The 25283-nt window shown below is 54.7% G+C and overlaps 1 protein-coding gene across 1 annotated transcript in view; it reads right to left on the bottom strand.

Annotated features, from left to right (window-relative positions):
• The window catches only part of ACTL8 (actin like 8), a 62222-nt gene extending 37231 nt beyond the window's left edge, over positions 1-24991 (bottom strand). The window contains exon 1 of the mRNA XM_059137277.1: positions 24827-24991. The gene's annotated coding sequence lies outside the window, so the exon portion shown is untranslated. The remainder of the gene's footprint in view (positions 1-24826) is intronic.
• Between the last annotated feature and the right edge of the window lie 292 nt (positions 24992-25283).

The raw sequence follows: 25283 nt of genomic DNA, 5'->3' as shown, positions 1-25283 counted from the left end.
GCACGTAAGTAAGGGGCCCTCCTCCCATACCAGAGACAACAGGGCCTGACACAGTTGAGCATTTGGCCTGTCTACATGGTTAGAGGCCAGACCTGTTTGGACCTAGAGGGGACCCAGACCTGCCTCAGAAATCCCAAACTCGAGCCAACGGACCAGGAAATCTTGAACTGGCCCAGGCCAAGAGCTTTATCATTGGAGAATTTCAGGCCAATGGGACCCGAGAGATACATCCCCCAGAAAACAGAGCTTCTCTTAGAACGGAGGAGAACATGTGGCCTGCCGAAGAGCCCAGGAGATGACTGACATCTCCAGCACACGACCATGCATTCCTGGGTCCCCTCAAGCTCACGAGAGACTGACAGCTCATCTCTGGGCCACACCCAAGGGCCAAGGGGTGCCAACAATGCAGAGAGCCAATGGGCAGAGAAACAGGACTCCTCTTCCTGACTTCCAAGCCACTTCAGTCCAGGACACAGCATGAAGTCACGAAGGTCTTAAATAATGCACACCACCTTCACGGAGAGCCCCCAGGCCTAACCCGACACCGGGACCCAGCCAGAACCCCAGAAAGCATGAAAACGGGTGGTCTCACCCTCCACTCCCAGCACCAAAGGCTGGTGTCAGGAAAGTGCTCACAACACACTTCCCCCTACGGAAGCAGATACACGGCAGGAGCGGCAGGGATGCTCCCGGCACAATTGTTTATAGAGAAGGAAAGGAAACAGGGCCATTTGTCCAAAGAACAGAAGACTGGTTAAGTCACGGAGCTTCTGGACAACAGAACCGTGTGCGGCTAGTATCGATGTTTCGTGAGCATTTCTTCCCACACAAAGGTGTTAAACATTTTAAGTTAAAACGTGAGCTTCCCTATTAACGTGTTTATCACGCTCTTCGTGCCAAATGAAATACGGAAGAGAAGGTTCGGAAGGTCATAGATCACGGCGGTCACTGTGGCTTTCTGGGTAAGGAGATTAAAGGGATTTTTCTCCTTTTGCTTATCTGCATTTCCTCATTTTCCCTACCACGAAGAGATCCTGCTTAGTACGGTTTAACACATACAGACAAAAAAAGATGAAATAAGTACTTTAGCTTCTAAAACCAGGATGCACTTTCTCCCGCATTATCTCTTCTAATCCTCAAACCAGAAGCAGATACAGGAGCTCCAGCCCCACTTCCTAAGTGCCGCATCCGACCTGAACTGTGGACGCTGTCCATGGCTCCGTCCACGACACTGTCCACAGCTCCATCCACGACACTGTCCACAGCTCCATCCACGGCACTGTCCATGGTGCCGTCCACAGCTCTGTCCACAGCATTTGGGGCTGTTTCCCCACATTTGTTCTGAAACTCTCCACTGGTGGTAGTGCGAACCAGGATCTTTGGGGGCCCAGAGATGGGCTTTGGGGCATGGGAATTGTACATCAAAGGTCTGTGTGTTTGTAATGTACATTTTTCTGGGGAAAAATCTGGAAAAAGTTATGTTCTTAAAGGTGACTGTGACTTCTGAGGGGTATAACCCACTGCCGTGGTCCCCTGAGAATAGCCCTCTGCTCACCTCCTCTGTTTCCACCAGCCCCTTCATTGATGCCCATTTTCCAGATCCTCCCCACCCCCACCTTCTATCTGGGATTCCCATGACCCATCCTCTGTCCTAACAGTCCCACCTGCCAGAGATGTGTCCTGCAAGAAGATTGTCCCTTATCTTGGAGTCTCTGACAAATCAAAGCAAGCTATGTGTCTTTGGGGGGGTTGGTGTACGTGACCAGTTTTCTTAGGAATCTGGGTGGTTTGTACCTACCTAAAGCCCACCCATCAGGAGCCCCTGTAGTGGGTTGAATAATATTCCCTAAAAACTCACGTCCACCCAGGACCTCAGAATACAAACGGATTTGGAAATAGGGTCTTTGTAGATGTCATTTGCTAAGGATCTCATGACGAAATCATCCTGGATTTCGGTTAGGGCTTAAATCTAATGACTTGTAAGTTCCTAGTGTCATAAGAGAAGAAGATACAGAACCGTCCAGGAAGGAGGACAGAGGCAGGGAGCAGAGGGACGTGTCTACAAGCCAAGGAGTATCAGAAGGCACCAGAACAATCCCCCCGGAAAGCCTTTGGCAGGAGCACGGCCCTGCCCACACCTTGATTTCAGAGTGGTGATCCATGTTTCAGACTTCCGGCCTCTGGAACTATGAGAGGAAACACTTCCATTGTTGGAAGCCACCCCGCTTGTGGCCATCTGCTATAGCACCCCCGGGAAATGGACACAGCCCTCAATCCCAGAGAGATCAGGGCACCAGGTCAGAAGCTCTTTGGTACAAGCGAGAGTCCACAGGTCTGCCTGTGCTCCCTGGACATCCTCCACCCTTCGTCCTCAGGGTGCCTCCACCCCTGCTCTCCTCCAACGCTCCTGATGGCAGACTGGTTCCATCAAGCCAGGCTCGGCAGCCAGCCCCCTCCGCCGCATCTCACACCCTCCCCTCACCTCCCACGTCCTATTAATAAAACAAAGTAAAAATTAAATTACTTCTAACACACCCCCGGTCTGCTTTCAAGAGGGCTGGATGGTTTGAAATTCTAATTTGCTTTCCAAGGTCTTAAAATAATTTCACAAGAGCCCCAACGATGCCACCCCACCCCCGCCTGCATCACGCAGCGGGATCAGACAGCGGGAGTCCGGGCTACGGCATCGGGCTGAGAAGGAAGGAGGGACAGCGCTTGGACAGCGGGAGAAGTGGGGTCCACTTCTGGCCCCCCTGCAGACTGCAGCCGCCATCTCAGAGGAGACCCCCGCCCTCTCGGGACCCCCGTTCTGCCGTCCGCAATATTCCATGGGAAGCATTCCGAGGTCCGTCCAGACTAATGCCGCTCCTTGGCCACAGCCAGTCTCAAAACAAAAGGTTCTAATCTGTTTTGATTCATGGACTGTGGCAGAGTCCCTGGTGCTCACCCAGATCCTGGTCCCCGTCCCCGGCACATGGGTGACTCGCTTCCCGGCCCCAGGTAGGCCATGAGACCAGTTTTGGCCTGTGAAGGTGACCAGGTGAAGGTGAGAAGAAGAGATCACTTTCCAGGGAAAGGAGTCTAAAAGGCACCGGGCCAGGATGCCTGGGTGGCTCCGTCGGCTAAGTGTCCAACTCTTAGTTTCAGCTCAGGTCATGATCTCAAGGTCATGAGATCAAGTCCCACATCGGTTCTGCACTTAGCGAGACGTCTGCTTAAGATTCTTTCTCTCCCTCTGCTTTTCCCCACCCCTCTCAGAAAAATACAGAAAATCTTTAAAAGGATTTTAAGTAAAAAAATAATAAAATAAAAGGCACAGGGTCCTCTCCATGGGCTGCCCCTCTAGCAGTGACCACGGAGGCCCACAGAGAGATGGAAGAGCCACAGATCTATCCTGGAGCTCAGAGGTACAATGTGAAATGGCACCACCCTGGAGAATCCCCCAACTCGTCTCAGAGTCTGCATGGGCAAGAGCTAGAGTTGCTTGTTTTAACCCACTGAGATTCCAAGACACATTCATTAACGCAGCACAGAGTGGCCTACCCCAACTAACACAGGTACGATTTCCTTTTAAGGATCTGAGGATGAGGAACCAGGACAGAAAGTAAAAGGGCCGTTCCCGAATTTGCAACCGGACAGCAGTCAAGCCCTGACAGCGTGGCACAGAATTTAACGGACAAGGCAGGTGAGGGGCACCGCAGGAGGGGTGGTCTTGGAGCTCCTCTCCCTCCAGCCAGGTGCAGGGCACAGGGCAGAGGTCACACCCACAGAGATCTAGCCAGGCTGACGCTGAAGGAAGAGAGAGGGACAGATGAAGGAAAGGGATCCCCAAGAGGAGTCAGCAGGTGCAAATGCCCGGAGGAGAAACCCAACAGGAAGCTGCGGACCATTCAGCGTGGCTGGACTCTCAGGGCATGTTGGAGCTGGAGAGAGAGAGAAGGGAGCACTGCGGATGGAGAGGGACTGGAGGTTCTTCCGCGAGGCTGTCCCACCTCCTAGCAAAAACCAGCCCTGGGGAGAGGCAGGCCTACAGAAGGGGCCAGAAACAGGCTCAGCTTCTCCTGACCCTGAAGAGGCTGGTGTTGACAGTCTGTCCATCATCGCTTCTACGCCGGCCCACGTGCCACCTCATGCAGGAGCACGCAGTCCCTGTCTGGGAGTGGGGGTCCCAGGATGTCCCACCACGGCCAGCCTTCAGCCCTCAGACACTCTCTGCCTGAGGTTCGTCAGACACCGTGGTGCTCAGGACAACCCACTTCCACAGTTAGAGCAGAAAAGGCCCTTAGATCTCTGATCACTCCCTTTCCTTGTACCGAGAAGAAAGATGGGCACAGAGTGGGGAAGCAACTTGCCTAAAGCCACACAGCAAATCCACAGCACAGCTTTGTGGCCAGAAAGCACACCAGGCCCCAGACATGCTGTACTTTCTTTTATCCCCTGCTTCGTAAGATCCCAGGGCCCTTGGGATTTCTGTTCCACCAGAAGCTGGCCCTTCCCTGAATCAGCAGGCTCGCCCGACAATAAACCTTCAGCAAACCCGGTGTCACTTCTACTTTTCACACAGGAAGGAAGGGAAAGGACCCAGGGTCTCGGTGGGAACAGCTGTGCTTGGTGCCTTTCATGGTTCCTGGGGAGCCCCCAGCCCTGTGTCCCTTCCCCACACCCCACCCCAAGGAGCCTGAGAGCCATCCTAGTGTACAGACCAAAAATACTACAACCTTGCAGCCCCTCTGCCCAGTGAGACTCCAATGAAAAAAAGGCCAAGCCCTTTGCAGCACAGCTAGAACAACCTCAACACTCGGTGCCAGGATAAACCCCTCCTGCTCATCCCCAACCTCCCAGAGCTGCCTCAGCCCACCTTGGCATAGGGGGCACATCCTGACTTGCTATTAGCGAGGCACATGCCCTTGGAAAAGCACACATCTCAAGATAGAGCAATTCCTAACTATTCTCCAAACCAGCTGGGACCAGCCTGTCTCCCACTCCAGGCCACCAACAGACACCATACCCACTCTGCCAGCTTCCAGGGCACGCAGCATGGCGAGGGAGGAAAGGGTAAGAGACAAGTCTCCCCGGCCTCAGATGGAACATTCTAGCACACACACCACCCCACTGCTCCCTCACTGTCATAGCAGACATCACTAATCCATCATCAGATTCTTTCCCACCAAGTCCAAGTGCAGCCTGGGATCTCTCCGCGTCCCGCTTAGCAGCGGTCATCTATCAGAGCCGGTGCGCGGAGTGAAAACACCTTCCCACACCTGCTTTCGCCGGCCAAGGATCTCAGACACGGGGGCTGCCTTCCACCTCTGGGCACACATTTGTCTGGTGATGCGAGTGAAAGAATCAGGACACACTGAGGAGCGGGAGTAACGCATGCCGAGGGCCCTGGGGTAAAGAATTTCAGGAGGCACTCAAGCGAGAGATGCTGGGCACGCAGAAGTCACTGGCGGGGATGGTGGGTTCATGCTGTATGTAAACAGGCGGTCGCACTCCGGAGAGGCTAAGAGGCTCCTCGAGAGCCAGGACATGGTATCTAGGATTTCCTGAATGTTCTGACCCAGCGGAACATGCCCACGATTTGCACTTTTGAGGGGCTGGGCTTCTGCCATGCTGAAGTCCCGGCTTAGGAACAGAAAGCAAAGGAAAGGGACAAATAGGTCCCTCTGGAAGCAAAAGCATGAAAAGTGAGGCCACTCTAGGGATCGGTGCGAGAGCGGGGCTTATTTAAAACCCTGACAAGTGAGCTGAGCGGAAGAGTGTGCGTGAAACTGCCAAGCTCGCAGATGGCACGGCTGCCGGGGAGGGAAGCTGAGGCCATCGGGGACACGTGGCAGGGAGAAGCGGGGAGAGGAGCGTGGAAGGGAAGCGGAGTCTGCTCCAGAGAGACGGGCTCCGGGAGAACGCGGCTACCCAAACCCCCAGGGGGCTCTAGGCAGTCTCCCTCCCACCTCCAGGAGCTGCCCCTGCAACAAAGGGAGTAGAAGGCTCCAGAACAGGAGGCAGAAGGGCTCAGGACCAGCATACAAGTCCTGGCTGCCTGCTTCCAGGCACGAAGCAGTTGGACTTGTCAACCCCCAGAGGATCCCTGCTGTCTTCCAGGTCCAAGGGAGCGCCTCTCAGACAGCTCTCACCAGAGCCCCGTGGAAGGGGAAGGAGGGAGGCCCCCTCCTGCCCTGGATCCTGATGCTGTGCTCACCACAAGCTTCTGTCCACAGCTCTAAAGCATGCTATGGCTCCCTGTGGCCCTCAGGGGCATGTCTCAAGTCTTAGTTAGGGAAAAGAAGCTAAGGGGTGCCAGTCCTGTCCCATCACTTATTCATGGGCTGGGTGACCTGGGCTGATGACCCTAACCTCCATGCCTGGGCATCTCCATAGGCAGACAATACCCCGTGTTCCCATGGCTGCAGAGGAGAGATGGCATGTGACCAGCACTATTGGGTTATCAGTCTCCCTAAGACATTCAGTGCATTTTCTACTCAGCCCCCTCTCTGTCATGCCCCCCTCACCCTCAGAGATGAACGGCAGCCATAGAGAACTTTCTGCAGGCTCTCGGGCATGCCGCACTCCTACCTATGTGCCCTTCTGCCTGCAGTGCCCTGCCCTCTACCCCACCTTAGACTCCCATGTAACTTCTCCTCTTCCAGTCCTCTCCTTGCCTTGGAGGAGTGACGCCTCCTCCTAGAAGCCCTCCCGACTCTCTGAGGAAGATCAGCACTTCCCTACACTGCCCGGAAATCCCTCCTAGCTCTAAGACCTCCCCTGCATACACCACGCTGGGCTCATGAGCCCTGGTCTGTCCTCCCCATTGGACTGAGAGTAGCTGAGGCGGGCAAGTGTTGGGAGAGAAGGAGAAAGAGAGAGGAAGGAAGAAGCCTCAAAGGAGCTCCAGAAGAGAAGTTCTCGAACATTAAGGGCGACATGGAACTGAAGCAAGCCGGCACGGAGGTTGTTCCTTTGGTGTTGAGTCAGGATGAGGGCCGAATTGGCCCATCAGACTTAGCTCTCACAGGTGTGCGTGACCTTGACAGGGAACAGCACACACTCCAAGTCCAGGCCCACAAAGATTTCCTTTTTGGTGTCACCTTTGGGCCCACCTGAGCTTTGAATGCTGACGGCGCAGCCTGAGCTGGCTGGACCTCCTGGCCGCTGGCACCTATCTGTTGACTTCCCTCTAGAATGCACCGCCTCCCCAGTGCAGGGCTTGTAATGAACTTCTCGGTCACTCCCATTGTCAGGCCAACCCTCTTTCTTCCACTGTCCTCTGCTGCCGGGCAGAGCTAAGCCAGGCTCCAGAAGCTAACCCAGAGGGTGGGCAGTGCCAACCTCTGCAGGCTTCTCCCGAGACCCCCATTCCTGCCCCGCTTACCTGGACCTGTTGGGCCCCAGACTTCCTGCCCAATGTTGGTTCCGGGTCTCTAATTCCCTGGGGTGACTTTGCCAACTCCTGCCCTATCTGGCCTCAGGGTGCCCCCTGTATTTTGAGAGTGAGACTGGATTCCGCTCTCCTTTGACAAGTCCTCTCTGAGGAGTCAGAAGGGCTGCCCCCCCCCCGGGACGTTTGTGGGGAGCATTTCTCAGGAACCTCTAGGCCTCTCGCCTCAGCCCCAGGCTCCAGGGCTGGGTCCCCTGCATCTGAACAGGTAAACGAATAGGCTATAGGCCAAGTCAGAGGGGATAGATGCATCCAAGTAGGTGAGAGGGGACACTGTTGTCAGATATGGGACATAGATACTGGCACCAAGACTCCAAAGAAGGTGCTCTTCAGCCTCTTTCCAGCTGCCTCCATCCAGCCTCGAGTCTGGTGCCCTCAGTGGAGGTCAGAGCAGGGGGGCCCTGCCCTCACCCTCTACACCCCTTGCTCACTGTACTCCTGGATCTCTAGCTCCCTTGTCTTCCTCAAACGCTCCAGGCATGGGCCTACCTCAGGGCCTTTGCACTCGCTGTTCCTGCTGCCGGAACACCCTCCCCCAGACAGCTGCACAGCTTGCTCCTTTACCGCGTTAGAGTCTCTACTCAGTTGGTAATTTTCTATGGGCTTTCCTTGGCCCCTGGGGAGTTAAAATTGCAAATCTCCCTAAATATTCTCCAGTATCCCTTTCCCTGCTTTATTTTCCACCATTACAATTAGCACCATCTACGGACCGTAAGCTCCATGCAGGCAGGGGTGTGGTCCTGATATTTATTGAGCACCTACTATGTGCTGGGCACTAAGGACACAGCAGAGGACAAGGCAGCCTACACCCTACCCTGGAGCTGGAGCCAGTGATCAGCCACGCTGCCCAGCAGGACTGAGAGCACGCCCTTCCAACTGCCCTTGTCTATGAGAGGGCGTGAAGTGACGCCTCTCGGGTCAGGGGAGAACCAGAAGCCCATGGCAATGACGATCCCACCGCTCCCTCTAAATGACCCTGCAGAGGCGGCAGCATTCCCCCACTTTATAAAGCAGACTACCGAAACTCGGACACCCTGTCCACCTCACAATACCAGTATATCTTCGGCACGGGCTCCGCACTGTCCTACTACTTTGCAGGGATCACCTCCCTTAATCCTCTCACTAACCCTATGAGAGAGAGAGCCTCTGATTATCCCCATTTTACAGACAGGGAAGCTCGAGCACAGAGAGGTCAAGCATGATGCCAAAGTCACACAGCAGACAGGAGAGCAGAAATCTGAGCCCTTGTGATTCCATCTCTTCTCCACCAGGCCAGACTAACCCCCTCCCCAAAACGTATGTAAGGTAAGCCAACACTCCAGAAACGCTCACTCCAGAAAACTCCTGAACTTCTTTTTTTTTTTTTTTTAAGATTATTTATTTATTTATTTGACAGAGAGAGACACAGTGAGAGAAGCAACAGAAGCAGAGGGAGTGGGGAGGGAGAAGCAGGCTTCCCACTGAGCAGGGAGCCTGGTGCAGGGTTCAATCCCAGGACCCTGAGATCATAACCTAAGCCAAAGGCAGATGCTTAACGACTGAGCCACCCAGGCGCCCCAACTCCTGGACTTTAAAGCACAGTTAATGAACATACAGAGGCGGGCCCCGGCCACCACCACACCCCGATCTGGCCATTTCCAACACGGCCTGCCCTGAACACTTGCTCTGTGTGAAGAAAGCGCTTCCTGGGCATTCTCACTTTGCTGACATGACTTGGGTCCTCTCGTCTCACACAGGAAGGCCCAGAGAGGTGAGGCAGCTTGCCAAAGCTCACACAGCAAGGCGTGGTGAGCAGTGAGCACCCGAGTCCCAGCCCAGCGCGCTCCTGACTTCCACGCCGTGCCCCGCGCTCAGCTGGTGGCCAGGATCTGCCTGAACAAAGAAATCCTCCGCTTCTCCTAAACACATAAAACAAGTCTCTAATCCTTGTTATTAATGTAAATAATATCCCAGCAAAGCAAGAAAGCTCCCTGCCTCCCCAAGGGGCTTTGGGGATTACGTCTACAGTGTCCGACGCAGCAAGGACAATAACCAATTGACTCTTATTAAAACTCCAATAATGTTGGTGTGATTGCGGCTTTGATAAGAGCCCTGCTGTGAGCGGGGGTCAACCACATTAGGAAAATGTAATTAGACTAATAAATTCCAAGCAATCCTTCTCTCTCTCTCTCTCTCTCTCTGCTCTAAGGAGGAGCCACTCACAAGACCTCATTACTCACAGGGAGGCCCCACCGTGGGCTCTACTGCAAAGGAAAGTGGATTCTTAGACCCACCTAGTCTGGCCACAGAAAGACCCCCCAGGCTCCCACAGCACCAGAGCATTGGGGACTTACTGCCCAAACAGCAGAAAGCTCAGGGAGCTGCTGATGCTGGGTGGGCTGGGGGTTTCCTACACAAGCCAAGGTGGTGCCTTGAGATTCCAAAAGACCAGCTTCGGGGGGCCAGTAAGGGGACAGACTTGAGAGAAGGAGAAGCTTCACCCCATCCCAGAGGCTGTCCTAGCCGCAAACTGCAGAGTACAAGCCTGTCTTCCATGGGGAGGTGGACCTTACAAGGAAGTCTGTGTTTCAGAAGAGACCCCGCCACTCATCCTAACTCCTGACCTTCCAACATAGAGTCAATTCTGCCGTCACACTTGTCTTGAAAACACAGACATGCTCTGCTGTGATTCATAGATCAGGGAACAATGTAAGCATTGCACGAATGTCTCATGGGTCACACGTCATTTCGTCCACAAGAAACACCGGGTGAACAGAAAACCACATGGCTGAGCCCAGCAGCCAAGGAATGCGGGAAACATATGCACCTCCCCAGACAAGGGCCCCGCCCACCAGCACTTGCCCCGCCCACCAGACCTGCCCCACCCACCCGCGCCTGCCACTACAACATTCCACTCTTCCACAGCGTTTCCCATGACTTTACCTTCTGCCACTCCACAAGCAACCGGATGCCCTCTCCCTATCCTCTCCCCGCCAGACTATTTTATATTTTTTCTCTCTGCCCACTGGGCTTTCACTCTCTTTACCTCTCTCCTATTCCCCTGGTACACAGGGCAACCGGTGCTGGAACTGGGGGGGTTAGCGAGAGTAAGCGTAACTCCCATGTGCAAACTTCAGGTCTTTTTCCAGATGAAGCACCACACTGATTTTGTAGGTGTGTATTCCTTAGCCTTAAACGTAGCTGGAACTCAGCCACCTTTTCATTAGATTCCTACCCTTTCCTGTGTGTCACTGATAAAGAGCGTGAGTGCTGTGCTGAACCCCATTTCCCTTCTAAATCCCATGGGATCGTACTGTGCAATTTTGCACTGCACAGTGATTTAGAGGCACACGTCTGTCTATCAGGTTAGAGCAGAAGGGGCTGCTCTCCACATGGACAAACCATACCATGAGCCAAGAGTGATGGAGGGTCATGTGCCCACCGCACAGAAGGGGACACAAAGTCCAGGATGAGTCCAGATTCATCAATCTCCTACTTAGCTCACACTGGCCCCCTGGTCTCGGATTTTTATGTTTATTGCACATCTTTTCTGTGTCTGATACCATACTAAAGCACTTTATAGTCAAGTTGGAGACAAGAGGATGGAGTGAGAATGGGCTTCAGAGTTCGAGTTCCTGAGTTCAAATCCAGATCTACAGTTCAGCTTTGTGACCTCCAGCGAGTTATGCAACCTTTCTGGGCCCCGTTTTCTTGTCTGTGAAGTGGGAATAGTTTCTAGAAAGATGGTAAGGATGATAAAATTAAAAATGCAAGAGGACATGTACTGTTTTACACTGTGACCTGAAACAGGGTCTGGGGCAGAGGAACCACCCTAAAAATCTTGGTCACTCTCCTTATCAGGGCTTAGCTGAAAGGTGACAGGGGATGGGGAGGGTGGATTGGGGGGTGAGGCACTTGCAATCAGATCCAGCTGCAAATGCTGACTCGCCAACTTCCTCCTTTGAGGCTCTTCTGAGCTCTCAGCCTCAGTCTGCTCATCTATAAAGTGGGGTAGCAGTGGCTTGCCCCTCACAGGGTGGCCATGAGGATTCATGGGCTGCCCAAGGCAAGTCACTCATGCAGAGAGCCCAGCCCACAAAGCAGAGACCAGGTGGGTGGCATGACCCTGGGCATCTACCTGCAGGCGTGAGCCTGCCTCAGCTGGACACAGTCGTACTCCTTGTTAGTTTCCCCAGCAACGTCCCTCCCTCAGGCCCCAGACTCCAGTAGCCCCACAGGTGCAGGAAAAGAATCCACGCTGGCTTTCTGGTCCTTCCAGAGGTCATCCTCAGGACCACTGACTCCTTGTCCAACATTAGAGTCTCTGGATCTTGATGGAGAAGGTCCCCGGCCTGTGGGCAACCCAGACTCTCCTGCTTAATGCCCATCCCTCCCCCAAGCTGCTGGCACAACAGGTTTGGGGGAAGACTCCCCTACGGCAAACTGCTGGCAGACAGACCACATCCCAGAGGACATCCTCCCTGACCCTCACAGGCCACACACTAGCTCTGGGATGAGAGGCCAGAACTACAGTGGACATGAATGAGCACTGCTTGAAAATCGACTATCCGCCATGTACCATGCTAGGCATTTTATATACAATCACAGCTACTTTGTCAGAGAGATTCTCGACCTCCACTTTACAGATGAGGAAACTGAGGCTCAGAGCAGTTAAATAACCTTTCTACCATGGAGCACAAAGGCAGAAAGCAGCAGAGCTGTGATGGGACCCAGATCCAGGACGACCGCCCATGTGTTTCCACCAAGCACGCCTGCCCGCCTGGCCAGCAGGTCTAGCCAGGTGTCCTGCCCCATCCCCCAGCTCACCCACTGGTTTGACAGGGTCAGTGTTGGCCCCGTGCACATCATAGGGTTATTCAAGAAGCAAGGAAAGGGACAAGGGGCTTTGAGTATTAGGAAAAGGGACCATGGGAAAATAGGAACCCCACCCACACAGACACACACCCTCCTCCCAGTGACCAGAGCCACAGGAACCCCACTCAGACCCCAGCAGCATCGGTCCACCTAGCAAGCCAGCCTCCCCCATCCTCAGTGCATCAGGGGCGTCCAGTCTCTGCCTGAGCACTTCTAGTGACAGGAGCTCACGAAGCCCAAGGCCGTCTGTTGCAACGAGCTGCTAGAAGCCTTGGAGCCAAAAATCCATCTCCCTGTCAATTCTGCCCACAAATCCTGGAGGATACCTCCGCCGGGATAACATCTTCCTTTCCTGAGTGGTATGATTATTATGCATGCTCCCTCCCCCGGCCAAAATCCTCTCTTTCTGGGCCAAATATTTTAATGCTTCCAACCCACCCTCCCAGGATGAAAAGAATAATGGTCGACCATAAAGGTAGCATCAGTGACTAACACTTAACGAACACATCATCGGCATTATCCTACAGCAGGAGTCAGCAAACCACGGCCCATGGGCCAAATCCAGCTCACTGCCGGCTTTTATGTGGCCTCTGAGCCAAGAGTGGCTTTTGCACTTTTAAAGCGTTGGGGGAAAAACTCAGAAAAAGAAGACTCTTGGGTGACACATGAAAAGTATATGAAATTCAAATCCCGGTGTCTATAAATAAAGTTTTATTGGAACACAGCCACGTCCATCATTTCCATATTGTCTATGGCTGCTTTCAAGTCGCTACAGCAGACTTGATGAGTTTGGCAAACAAGATGGCCCATAGAGCCTAAAATGCTTCCTAGCTGGTCCTTTACGGAAAAAGTATGCCCAAAAAGTTTGCTGATTTATATGCTATAAGTTTTACATGCACCATTTCAATCTTACAATAGCCTATGAGGATATTAGTACCATAGTACCATAGTCTTCATCTTATAGATAAGGATGCAGAAACTCAGTGATGTTGATATAAATTGCCCATGTCCCAGAGCCCCACGTGGTAGAGTCAAGATTCGAACTCAGGCAGTCAGACTCCAGTGTCCGTGTCTTACCCACTCCCGCAGTCTTCCTGGTTGCTGCCTGGGGCTGAGAGCACACACCCTAGCTCCAGGGCAGCCATCCTTCTCCACCATCAATGGGCCCTCTTGGCTTCGTTGTGCCTGGTGGGAATGACCAGAACACCTGCTCTGCCTACTGGCCACTATGACCCCCGGACCCTCTTCTAACACTGTTGGCTCTTTTAGGTCTTTCCCAAGCCTACCCTAAAAAGGACCAGCGAACTCACTGCTCTCTGGATACTCCAGAACTGATCCACAAAGACCCTCCAAACTGGGAACAGTAGCAGATGTGATATAAAGTCAATAGCTCTAGCCAGAGGTCTCTAAAAATTCATGAGAGCCAATAAATCTTGCTCTTGGGCTGCCCACTGGCTTCCAATAAAACTGTTCCACCCATGATCTTACAAAGATAGAAAGCAGAAATCCCTGGGTCTGCAGTCCAGGCTAAAGAAACCTCAAGGCCACCCGCCCTGCTTTTCCCTCTCCAAATCTGGAGAGGTAGCATGCTCTGTTGCCATGGAAACCAGGCTAGGCTGTGTCTGCTCCAGGAAGGATTAAAGACAGACATAAGAGGCAGTAGTCCAGAGGGACAGAGACAGGCTCAGGGATTCCTAATCTGTGATTAAAGTTTCTCAAAGACTTTTCTACCCCATCATCACTTCTGAGCTCAGACGTGCATTATAAACCTCGGGCTCATCAATAATTACAAGTCAATAGATCTAGAAGGCAAATATTTGATTTTTATTTATACGCATATGAAACGGAGCTGTACCTCGTCCAGCTGGAAGAAACCCAAATAATCCCACTCTGGCATTGCCAGCCGGTGACCCACAGGCCGATTTCAGCCCAGGAAGCTGCCTTCATGGATGGGCCTGTATTTTTTTCCCCAAAATTTCTAAATGCTAACATTTAAATTTTGAAATATTAAAGAGTGCAACTCAGATTTCTGGCTTTTCTTAAAATACTTCAGAGATCTGGCAATGGCAGCCCTATAAAGTGACAACCAATTAGACCAAAACAGGATTTGCCCCTCCAGGCAGGACCCCTGCATCCCCAGCATGCTCTTCCCTCAGCCAATTCACATCTTTTTCTTTCCTGGAGGGTGGAGGGCCCACCCTACGCTAGCATTTGCATTCATGATGCCCCAACCCACCCTGAGTACCGCTACTCCCATTTTACTGGTAGAAATACTGAGGCCCACGGAGAAGAAACATCTTGCCTAAAAACACACAGTGAACTCCTTACCCAATGTCCAGGGTAGGACTCAGCTCAGACCTGCCTGGAAGGAAAGTTTGGAGGTGGGGTTAATATCTGTCAGCTACAAACGTGTCCAAGGAGAAAATTAGATTTTTCTGCTGACTCCAGTTCTGCAAGCTTTGTTCTAGCACTTTGCAGGGTGGGGGAGGGAGGGTGGAGGAAAAAAGAGAAAGTCTCCTCGGACCCGCTGCAACCCCACTGCCCTAGCCACGTCTGCCTGGTCACAGCCACACTCCACACACCTAAGAATATGGAGGAAAAAAAATATGTGGACAAAAGCCCAGAGCCGCTCTGCAGGGTGCCCAGCTTCACAGCTGATGATTCTGTAACCCAGACAAGGAGAGAACGTTAGCCAGGCCTGGGGTTAAACCCTCTCTTCGCTACTCGCTAGCTGTGTGACCTTGACCAAGTCGCCTCTCTGAGCCCTTGCGTCTTTCTCTGTATAGCAGGAGTAAGCAGCAGTACTGTCGAGTTGGGTCACGGTACAGGCTAAAAAAGACCACAACAAAGCACTTAGTGGAGTGTAGGTATACAGTAGGTGCTCTATAGAAGCACTCCTCCCAGTCCACTTCCACCACAACCAGATGCAGCTGCCCTCTTAAGCCTGAGCTCCTCAGACAGAGGTTCAATTACATGTTCGGCCTGTCACTTCCGCAGACTCCCCACTCCCTCGCAGTCACCCACCAGCAGCTCTCCACTTCCACGAAAGCCTCTCCACTTCCACTTCCATCCCAGCCTCTGTGATCTTGCCCGAGCCTCACTTGGAGCACCCCTCACCCTCCCTCCCAAGAGTACCCAGCCCTCAAGGCCCAGTGAGACCCAGTGTGGCTGCAGCCTCCCCCAGACCCAGAAACTTCTGTCTACCCTGAACTCTGGTCCCCCAATCACTCGGAGGAATCTGGCCCTATTCTGTAACCCTCTATGTGGGACAGACACAGCCCTTGGCATCTCAAAGGCCAGGACAGCTCGCACATCTTTGAGATCCTTACTGGGGACAGAGGGCATGTGTAGCAGCCAAGCACCTGTCCCCTCTTCTTCGGACACCGGCATGCGCAGATGCCTTTCCAGGACCGACCTCCCCTCTAAAATGCACTCTTGGCAGGACACCGCCAAACCAGGATGGGTCACATGGCCCACACCCCATCCCTGAGATGCCTTCTCTCCCGGGACCTGGAATTTCCAGAACTGCAGAATCATTTCAAGCTGACTGGGACCACCCATCCCCATGGGATCTCGGAAGGCTTTGGGTCCCTGGTCTTTCACAACCAATCCTTCAGCCAAGCCTCTGATTGTGCAAGCTGCCTCCTGATCACCTCCTTTCCTGCTGATGTCAACCAGAGTCCACATCCGTGGTTTGCCCCAAAAAAAGAGCCCTACCTGAAAGTGTAAACCCTCGCATCACCTAGATACATGCACACCCAGCTCTCAGAACTGACCCCACAGACACCCAGTCTCGTTGGAGGGACTTGGGCACAGCCAGACACACCACGACCCTCATGCTTTCAGGAAAAGGCCAAGTTGCCAACCGCTTAAGTAATATGGCTTAACACCTTCCAGCATCAGCCCACAGAATCCAAGGGAGCCAAGAAGCCACGGGGGTGGGGGGGGATAGTTCTTGTTTGAAGAAATAAATAAACAAAGGCAAGAACAAAAGGAACTGAGCAGATTACAAACAAACTAGGTATTTCTGCAGATGCCCAAAATAGATATTGAACACCTAAGTAGGATAAACACAGCGTGCACAGATCTTTATTCAATATCCGAGAGCAAAGGGCTTCCGAAGCTCTGAGAGGCTGATGCAAGGCAGCCTAGTGGGCCCTGAAGAGCAGCACACCGGGGCCGAGGCACAGAAGCAGCCAGACTCACCCCCAGCACAAGCGCAGGGAAGGTCCTAGCTGCCAAGGAGGGACACACAGAAGTCAGCCCGACAAGGAAGGGTCAAGAGGAGAGATTTCAAAGAGACTCCTTAGAACCACCCTGGTCTAGGCAGCCGGTATCATCTCTCCTCTATACCACCAGCTTCTGGATTGTCCTTCTGCCTCTGCCTCACCCCCCCCCCCAACCAAGAGCCTATCTTCAACAATGGGAGCCAGATGATGTCATTCCCTCTGGAGGAAGCGGGACTCAGATGCACCATTCCCCCCCTCCCAACAGCATCTCTCCACTCACCCTTCTGACCTTACCTCCTACCATCCTCCCTACAGGTCCTCAAGCATGATTTGCACAGGCCTACCACAGGGCCTTTGCACATGCCACTCCCCGTGCCAAGAATCTCTTCCCCATGTTCTCCTGCTTCCTTGTGGTCTCTGCTTAGCCCATCCCTGACCACACTGGGTAGGCTCCCCCTCCCATCACTCCACATCCCCCTTCCATTCATTCTTCTCCATAGCTCTCCTAATCTGAAACTGTGTCCCTTGTCTGCTTGTGATTTGCCTCCCTCAACTGAAATGGAAACTCCATGGGGGTGGGAAATTTGTTCTATTCAGGACTGAATCTGTAACACCTAGAACCATGCTTGGCAATAACAAGGATCCATAAATAAGGCTGAATGAGTAAATGAATAAGGAGGTGGATGAAAAAAATGGACTAATGAGTTCCCCAAACAAGAAACACTACATGTCCAGGAATGTCAACTTTCTGCCATTCGCACGGCGGGATGGTTAGAAGTTCAGGGCTGGAGACTGCCTGGGCTCCAATCTGGGAGTTATCACCTTCTGGCTCCCTGTCTTCAGGTCAGCACCTGCCCTCTGGGTTTCAGGTCCCTCATCAGTAAGTCAGGGACCATCACCATGGGTGGTTGCCAGGAGGTACAATGCATTCGACTTATAAGACGAGGAGGACAGTGCCTGGTGAGCCCTCAGAGCCCAAAGTCATGGTTTTTGCTTTTATTAATGCTCTTCTATAACAATTTGAGCCAGGTGATAGAATCATCAGGGGCTCCTCTTTCACAGGGCACCTACACAGAAGGGACAGTGACAAAACTCACACTGTGGGTGCAAGAGACACCAGCTTTAGCCCAGCCCGGCCCTGCCACTCCCACACTGCACGATGTCGCAACTCACACAACTTCTCTCCCCGGCCGGGTCAGGGCCACACACTGCCTCTGGCTCACGGGGCTACTGCAAGGCTCCAGATTGGACCAGGGATGGGAACACAGGGCTGGGGGAGACAACGCATCTCTCCCATGAGTCATTACTGGATCTGCAGAGCGGCCACGGAGTCAAAAAGCCAGAGTTCAAAGGTGACGCCTCTGACACACGCCACGAAGCCCCGGCTCCCTTTGGAGATGTCAGCAGTGACTCCAAACCCTCAATTACAAGGGCAGGGAGTGTTCCCGCTACTCACATATCGGTCACAATATCACCCGAGAGCTGAGGGCTGTGCAGGGGAAATTACAGTAATTACTTCGCGGGAGGGCTGGCTGCATGAACTCCGGCTGATCTGAGCCTGGGGTGAGCTCTAGCTCCCCGGGAGCTGGGGGAACCTCTGCCTCACCTCGGGGCCCCGGGGAATGATGCCGATGTCACTTCATCGACTCAAGAGCTGCTGTCAAGCCAAGCAGGCAGGAGAACAAGGGTATCAGTTCGGGGCAGCAGCGCCCACCACGCCCACCACGCCCACCAAGAGCCAGACCTCACCTCGCGGGGCAGTGGGGACAGGACATTTCATGCTGGGGAGGAAGCAGAGGTGATGGCGTGTGTGTAACTAGCCCCAGGCTCAGGGCAGACCCTCCAAAGAGGCGAACCCCAAGCTGGGAGTGGGGGAGCCAGCCGTGGAGAGGGACCGGTCCGTAGCGCTCAAGCTGGGGGTGTGGCTTGAAGGCAAGGAAGGGCTGTCCCACCTTAGGAGGTTCACTCCTACAGAAGTGTGAGCCCCTCCTCATGCCAGCCCCCGTTCTAGTCACTGGGAGACAGTGGTGAACAAAGGGGATAAAAATCCCCAGCCCCAGGGGACCAGGACCCACCATGACAAGAGGAAGCCACCTGCCACTGCCCTTCGCCTGCTGCCTTTCACGCAGTGGGGGAAGCGTCCAGCACCTCCAGTTGGCCCCTCTCCCCACCGACTCTGGATCCCAGTGGCACCCCCCCACCCCACACCTGCCCTCTGGCTGGAGCCCCCCAGCGGCTCCACAGAGCCCCCTCGGAGTTAGAAGTCCCCATTTCCTGAATCTGGGTCTCAGCCACGATGCCCTGGGGGAGCTTGTGACAAAGCACAGATGGCCAGACCCAGCCCCGGATGACGGATCCTTCGATCTGAGCAAGGCCAGGGTTTCATTCTGATGCTTGGGAACCACAGGCAAAGCCCTCCTCCATTGGTTACACTCAACCATGAGCTCACTGAGGGCAGAAACCACCTCCCCGGAGCCCCATGTCCTCAGGGCCTGGCACACAGTAAGTGCTCAGGGGAGGGTTCATGCTTAGCAGAGTGAGTGGAGAAATATTTAACTAGATCAAACCCCCTTTCCCCGACCCCAAGGTCACTGTGCTTCCACCAAGCAAGACACAGGGGTGACCTGCTCTGAACCTGGCCATCCAGAATAAATAGAAGAAAGGGGAGGGACCAGAGACCCAGGCACAGAAATGCCTGCTTCTGAGCCTCAGTTCCTCATCCTGAGAACGAGAGCACTGACTCCCTCTCCTATCTAGAGCAGAGAATTCAAGGCTCAGGGGATTGTGATCCTGATAGTTGCAGACCCCCCACAGGCCTCCCAGCCCAGCCCCTCCCACCTGAGAACTGTCCTCTCTGTCCAGCTGAACAATAGCCATCGGCCCCTGCTTGAATACTCCCAACAATGGGATGCTGACCACCTCACTGGAAAACCCATAGCACCATGAGGCCCACTGGCCCACTGCTGGAAAGTTCTCGTTTAGGAAGCCAGTCCTGACTTCTGACCCCACAGAATAAGGCTGATTCTTGTGTCATCTGCCTGAAGGGATGACACAGGAATAATATCAGGTCAGGTCATTATAAGGACTAAATAAAATAAGGCACCCACAGGTGCCTTGCCCAGGGCTGACCAACGTCAAGGGCTCGAAGCATCTTGCTGCATCAGCCAGAGACTGCAGGACTGGAGGGCAAGATGTAGGCAGGTCCCAGGGCCTTGGAAGCTGAAGGAAAGACAGAGGGTTTGTCCTCAGATCTGCCATGGAGGGCCTCCTCCACGTCTCCCATGGGGGGGCGGGGGGAGCGCAGACCAATCACAAATAAGTGATCATGCCCTAGAACGGACCAGAACACAGCAGCCCTGGAGCATAACGCAGCTCTTCCCAGGTACTTTCTGCCACTGCCCGGGGCCCAAAGCCCAGCACCACCCCTGGGCTGTGGGCAGGCGCCCGGAGTGTGAGCAAAGAGGCCACAGCCTTCTGCAGGAGGCTACGTGGAAAGTGAGGAAGAGAGAAGCAGCTGCTGGGCCTCGCAGCACACCAGCTTCCGCATGAAGGCCCCCGGGGACCCAGGTGGGCAAAGTTGGGAGGACTAAGGGTCTGGAGAAGAGGAGAATCTTTTTGCAGAAATATGCAGCTATTAGAAGGCAGGCGCTCGGCCACGCTCAGGCGGCCTGCGGAGCGGGGCTGGTGGACGGTCAGTAGCATGCGGGGGAGACAAGGAAGGGAGGCTGGAGGGGGCATCAGGCTGGGGGTGGGGTCGTCCGTGGGGGGCCCCCTCAGGAACCCGAGCCACTGGAAGGACCGAGGCATCTTCAGGATGGAGGACCGCAGGGTCATACACCAGGCCTGCCCCACCGCTGTTCACCAAGGGGAAGGGCCAGCCAGAGGCTCGCACACACATCAGGGGCCCCCCTCTGCCGCAACCATGTGGCTTTGTTCCGGTCCTTTGCTGTCTGCGCGGGTCTGGGACGCATCATCGAAAACCACGAAGACCAGGATGGGAAGCATAGAGGACCCACTGCCTCATTTAACCTCGGTGGCCGCTGTGAGGTTACCCTCCTCACTGAGCAAGGGGAAACCGAGTCTCAGACTGAGGCCCAGAGCTCTGTCTCTAAGTTCCCCAAGGGCAGACACCCACCTCTCCACACACTACATCTTGTCAGGTCCGAGGCTCCCAGCCTCTTGCCCCTGGCAGGGCTGGGGGGCGGGGTAGACATTTAGGATCATGTTGCTCTAAGCCTTCTCGTGCCCAAGGCGTGCTCATGAACCCAGAAACCCCAGGAACCGTCCCACGGAGAAGGCCTCTGGCCAATGAGGAAGTAAGAAGAGAAAAATGTAAGCGACCCCTTAAGACACCTCTCTAGGCAGAGGAGGGATCCCCGGCACCCTCCTCCCTCTGGGAAGAAGGTCACCAGACTCTCCTCGCAGGCTGGAAGCAAGGGGCCCGGGGAGCCGCGGAGGGGCTGGGGTCCCTCCTCTGGGGTTCAACAATGGGGAAGAGAGGGCAGAGTGGGGCATCAGGGGGAGCTCTGAGCTCTCTGGGTCTCCCAACGCCTGGGCCAGGAGAAGGCCAGGCGCACGGGATCTAAGCCTCCCTGAGCTCGAGGTGGGAGAACCATGGGACAGAGGGGTACAGATGTGCCTAAGAGGGAACCAGGAATGTTCCCCATAGAAGACCGCAGCACCGCCTTCTGCCCCAGCACAGCATCTGGCATAAGAGCGCATAGTTCAATACGTAAGTGCTGACTTTGATAAAATGACAGGAAGTGTGAGCTCTGCCTCCTGAAACCAGCTGGACCCTCTCTCCAGCCAGCGCAAATCCCTAAACCTGGTTTGTCATGGGTGAAATCAGGACAGCTGAGGGCTAGGGGGGGCCATCCTGACATCCAAGCAGGTGGGAGCTGAGGGAAGGTTAACAGAAGATCGGGGAGCACAGTGACCAGGAGCCATGCCCAGGACCACCGCAGGAGTGGCCCCGATGGAGACCCCCTGTGCCCACCACCCACCGCCCACCTGCAGACATCATGATACCCAGGCAGGAAGGAAACCACCAAAAATCCCACGGTGGCCCCGGAGCCCACAGGTACCTTTCCTGGGTCCCCTCTCTGTCAGGGGGGCAGGAGGGAATTCCAGAGACTCGGCTCACTCCAGCCTCAAAAGCCTCCCCTCCACCAAGGTCTCAGTCCTCAGAGACAGGAGCCTGAAGCAAGGCATACACCTACCGACCAGCCTTTCTCCTCGCCTGCCCCAAAGAGGCAAGCAAGGAGCCAGCCACAGGCTCGTTCCATTGTCGCCCGGCCCTCCGAGTTAGCCTTATCGTCCGCACTCACAGGGAGAGAAACTGAGTCCCCACGAGGTCAGGGTCCTGCCCAGCAGCCCAGCCAGAAGCCAGATGGTCTCCTCCACAGCTGTCGTCAGGGAGGACCCAGGGGCTGAGGACGCTCAGGGAGAAGGCTTCCGCCATGGGCACAACTAGGCCGGGGGGCTCAGTTCCTCATGCCAACGCAGCCCCCCAGCCCGGCCAGCCCCTGCCCTACCCTGCTCAGCCCCAGGCCCGTGGCTCTAGAGTCAAACACCAGGGGCCTCCAGGCCCAGTGTAAACCGCTGTTGAGCGAGCAGTCATGCTCGAACCATCTGGCAAAGAGAAAGGGACCCCGGGAGAGTGACCAGCCCCGAGCACAGCCACCCCCAGAAGGACTGAATTCTGATGGCCACTGGCTACACATGCGGGCTTTTCTACAGCTGACTCTGACGCACGGAAGTGTGGTCAGCTGTGGGGGCCCAGGCATGGGCCTACGGTTTTAAAGGGCCCAAGGGGTGGGGAGGCAGGCAGGTGGGCAGGGGAGGTAAGGAGGGACAGGTGAGAAGACCCCTGGCCCAGCGGGCAGGAGACTATGGGCCTTCCGATGCTTGGGCCACAGAGCCCTATGTTTGAGGGTTTGGACCCTGTGAACCCCTCTCTCTGGGGAGGGGCAGTTCACCTCTACCCTGGGGTGGACTCGGTTATGTTTCAGTTCCTTCCAGCAAGACAGCCCACCTCCCTGGCCCTCTGAAGCCACCAGGCCCCCGGTTACCCCCAAAGTACAGTCTTGTTAAGCATCAGAAATATAATGAAGAGGGCACCTGGGTGGCTCCGTCAGTTAAACCTCTGCCTTCGGCTCAGTTCATGATCCCAGGGTCCTGGGATTGAGCCCTACATCAAGCTCTCTGCTCAGCAGGGAGCCTGCTTCTCTCTCTCCCTCTGCCTGCCGCTCTGCCTACTTGTGCTCTCTCTCTCTCTGTCAAATAAGTAAATAAATAAAATCTTAAAAAATAAAATAAAATTCTGTCCCCTCTCCAAAGAAAGCAGAAGCACCTGGGGTTCAGGTAACCTCAGATGAGGCCCCCCCAAAACCCTCCTGCCCACAATGTCACTTCATCCCCAGATGCTGAGGAGGTTAAAACAAACTGAGCCCTAGAGGAAAGGCATATATTAGAAGCCGAAGGATGCGAGGGCCACATTTCCAAAAATCTTCCCGCCCAGGGCTCCTTTGGGATGGGCCATTTTAGAGAAGTGACGGAGGCTCCGACCTTACAGGAACCGCCCCGCAGGGTCTGGGACAGCAAGAACCTGGCCCAGAGAGATGGCTGCCCTGTGCAGGAGGCTGACTCAGTCCCCAGGGGAAGAAGGGCAGGAAGCCGGGAGAGCAGAAACCAGCATCCATTAAGCTCCAACAGTGTGCCAGACGCTGCCCAAGGCCCTTCACATCCAGGATCTTCCTAAATGCCACAATAACCCCCAAAGTTCCAATCCAGCAGCCCTCTTCTTCCTCCGTCTGCAGAGAAGGACCCAACACCACAGCGGCCCAACCCCCTCCAGCCCAGACCGCGATGGGGACCTGGCTCACTCCGATAAGGACATCTGCAGCCTTATTTAAGAGTCGCTACTCCACAGAATTAGCGGCACTTACCCCCTCCGATCCATCCTTCTCCTCAGATTGCTTTTATAGCCAGTAATAACTCTCCAAAATTCCTCAACAGATGGAAATCTTATTTGACTAATCATGGCCGTTTGACTAGCTGGGGTGCGGCCGCTCAGGACTCAGGCTGGCAGGGCGCCCACCGAGGTAACCGTCAGGGGGCTGGGCAGAGATCCCAGAACCCAAGGCCACCTTGAGGGTCCACTCTTCAAAAGGAAGGATCAGCAGGGCCTGGGAAAGTGCCAGGCCCTGGGCAGCACTGGACAGCAGGGGCCCTAGCTTTTCTGGGTCCAGAGGCACCTGTGGAAGGGGCACTAACACCCTTCCCCACTCCTTTAGGTTCTCGGTCTCTAGATCCACGACACTTAGTGCCAGGGAGAAAGCAGGACACCCCAGCTCAAGCATCTAATAACAGCAGCATTCTGCATTCTGACTACCACCCCTTAGGCCCTCACTCCTGCCGGCCCCGTGCCCAAGGCCCACAGGCTTTATCCCATCAGTCCTCCCCACCGTCCTACGGATGCACGAGAACATTCCCATTTCATAGATTTGCAACAAGATCATGGAGCAAAGTCACAGGCCTGGAGTCACTAGGCTGAGCTGCCACCTCCATCTAGGAAGTTAAGCGTTGGTGCCCCTCCCCCCCCCACACACAAGGCCAAGAGATCCTTCTAGAACTCACACTGAATTCCACCACCACTATTTAAAAAAAAAAAAAAAACAGGCTCATAAAGCTCCCAGCAAGCCCGCAGCACCCTCTAGACAAGACGAAAAGCCCCTTAGCCTGGCCTTCGCAGGGGAACCCCACTCAAAGCATCTCTCCAGGAGATAACATATTACACCCAAAGCCGGGTCCAGGGGAGAATATGCAGAGCAAATTATTCATAACAGCCCCGAATTGGAAATATCACTGTGAACAGGGATGAACAAACAGTGATTTCCAACACGCCACGTAAATCCGTCTGCAGCCAGTGGGGAGGGAGCACCCACACCCCACGGGAAACGTCCCCCGTAAGGAGTGATTCGCTGTAATGGACGATGGGATTCCCGAGAGGCCGGCCGGAAAGAGCCGAAGAGAGCTCCAGAGAAGAGTGTCAGGGAGGGGTCCCTCTGGGGCTGACACAGAGCCCCCAGGGAAGCATCTGCCTGCCCCAGGCTGAGAGGTGTCCCCCCAGAGCTAGCTGGAACCCCCAGAAAACACACACACACACTCACACACACACACACACAGAGCCAGGGCCGCCAACCAGACTCTGTTGAACAAGACAGGCCTGTGGCCCACCACATGGCAAACACTTGGCCTGGTGCCACAGCTGTAGAACTTGCTAGAAAACCACCCCAGGGAAACTTACCAGAAATCTGCCCTGGGGGAGGCCGCACAGCCGCCTCTGGTGAGACACCTGACCTGAAAAGCGCCTCCAAAGGGGCGCTGGGGGAGCTGCGGGCCGCTGTGCAAGCAAGAGCTGGGCGCTGGAGGGGCTGCAGGAGCTGCAGGAGCTGCAGGGGCCTGGGAGCCTTGAACCAGGAAGCAGGGCCCCGTGTGGCCGCACGGGCTCCCCAGCGCCCTCTAGTGACCGAGCTTAGCAGGCTGCTGGCAAGAAATTTAAAGGGCCCAGCTCCATTTCCAGCCAGCAGGCAGGAAGGACCTGTCTGGAGTGGCAAAGGCGATGGGGGGGCTAAGCCGTGCCCTCCATCCCTTTGACTCCTCAGCCTCCATAGGAACCCTCCTGACGCAACCGAACTCCTGTAAACACGACTCTGTATTTCTACCCAAGAAGACGCAGCCATCATTCTTATACTTCCCATAAA

Source organism: Mustela lutreola, chromosome 10 (genome assembly GCF_030435805.1).
Source record: "Mustela lutreola isolate mMusLut2 chromosome 10, mMusLut2.pri, whole genome shotgun sequence".
NCBI lineage: Eukaryota > Metazoa > Chordata > Mammalia > Carnivora > Mustelidae > Mustela > Mustela lutreola.
The sequence above is the reverse complement of the archived record's forward strand: the minus strand, read 5'-3'. Positions and strand labels throughout refer to the sequence as shown.